The sequence below is a fragment of the Mustela putorius genome, unplaced genomic scaffold (assembly GCF_011764305.1).
Source record: "Mustela putorius furo isolate JIRA1106 unplaced genomic scaffold, ASM1176430v1.1 tig00000407_pilon_pilon_pilon, whole genome shotgun sequence".
Taxonomy (NCBI): Eukaryota; Metazoa; Chordata; class Mammalia; order Carnivora; family Mustelidae; genus Mustela; species Mustela putorius.
The window spans coordinates 28,894,963-28,897,080 of NW_025421373.1; positions in this window are offsets into that span (position 1 = coordinate 28,894,963).

Below are 2,118 nucleotides of genomic sequence, written 5' to 3' on the forward strand. Positions count from 1 at the left end.
TGGCTGGATCTCAGATCAGGAGGGAAGAAATAGAAGTGCTAAGTGAGAAGGCTGGAACACAAGCCAGGGCAGATCATGAAGGACCTGATAAGCCAGAAGGTGGGCACTGTCTGAGAGTAAAAAGGAATCCATGTTTTTGGAATGATTACTGAGCTTGAGAGCAAAACCCAAAAAGAAAGAAGTCTATAACTGAGAGCATTTTCATCATAATGTGCCTAGAACTAACTAGTTGTAAGATCTTTAAATCTCTTCCAGCTTTGGCAGGTTATGACTGTATTTCTGAGGTCAGGAAATGACTTCAACCTGGGATTGGAGCTATTTTCTGAGTTTTTTTTTTTTTTTACTGAGGGGTAGAAGGGTACTCTTTCTTGCTTATTAGCAACCTTGGGAGTCTATTTGGCAAGCTTCCTCTCACTCAGTGACCCCAGCATCAGCTTCTCTATTTTTTGTGATTTCCTGTGGGGTGAGAAATCACAGTACCTGGGTTCCATCTTGACCACATACCAGTTGTGGGGCTATAAGCAAATTACTCAATGTCTTGATGCTTAATTACCCTTTATAAAATGGAGATAGTAGTTCCTACATCTTGGATTGCTGTGAGCACTAAGTGAGATGGTCTATGGAAAGCATTTAGCAGAGTGCCATGCAAATAGTGAACCCCCAACAAATAGTTATTATTCAAGTAGCTATTACCCAGGGAAAGTGAGAACACAAAAGAAAGAATGACCTATTATAGTGGACATATCTTGTCATAACCTACTATGAATCCCTTCCTCTGTGGAACCAACCCTCTTTCAGTCTATGTGGATCCAGTCTGTCATATAGTAGAGTAGGCATATGCCTTAGATATAACCTATTCCCTTGTGGGGATTGATACAAGGCAAAGAAAGTAGACTGGTTGACTTGGAAAAGTTCGTTCAATCACATACATGGAGAACCATGGACTCTTGGAATCTTGGGGGAAAAAGACAAAAGATCACTAATTTACCCATCAATCTGAAACTTGATATATGTGGTCACACTTCTGCCTGCTTACTTCCTTCCAAGCAGTCCATTCTACTTCTATGTAGCCTTACTTGTTAGGTAAAATAGAAAGGAATTAATAGTCACAAAATTGTGGCTATGTGCTAAGCACTGTGCTTAGGTGTTGTTCACATATAATCCCAACATGTATGTTAAAAAAATTATCATTTGCACTACACATACAATCAAAGAGGGATTATAATATGTTTAAAATTTAACTTAAAATATAGCTGTTATACTCTAGTATGTTAGAGCTTTTTTGAGGACAAGAACAAAGGTTCACTAATATTGCCTGAAGAAAGAACTGACTTATGACATGGGCACACATGGTCTGGAATAAGTACCCCATCAGGAATCTCCAAGCTCTTGCTCTACTCTTGTGTTGGGTATCTCTGCCTCTGTCTGAACCTCTCCCCTTGACAGGCTCCTCATGATTTCAACTCGGTCATGGTCTCTGTCATACTCTCCATCCCCAAATCCTTTCTGTGACCCTCAAATCAACTCTCTGAGCCCATTGACTCATTCTCTTAATTCTAAATTCCAGATTTCTGAAAGAGAACTCCACCCCCTCCAGTTCTCATCTTCCATGGTAGACCCCAAGCTATAGTTCACTGGCAGATCAGTAGTTAGCTACCCTAGGATCACCCTTGTCCACGGGGAGAAAGATCCTGTGCAGAACTGAATCATTCTATTTGCAATTTGGGAAATGGGTGCTACGAATGAGGTACAGTTCCTCAGAAGTTGCTGGGGTAGACAGGCAATAAATAAGAACTCTAATACAAATAAGAATAAGAATGTGCATATAAGTTGGTCACCAAAATAATCCACTGAATCACTTGCGAATCCATTCAACTGTAGCAGAAAATCCAATTCATAGAAGCCTAAGCATTTAAGTTTTTGTTGTTGTTGTTTTGTTTTTCCCTTTCATAATAAGAAGTCTGGATGTAGGTAACCCAGGGACTCAAAAATATTATCAAGGACTCAGGCTCATGTTGGTGTGTCATAACATGATCACAGGAGGGCTGATACACTTCTGAACAACAAATCCATTTTGGGAAGGGGAAAGAAGAGTCATAGAGGCTTTCACATCTTTAT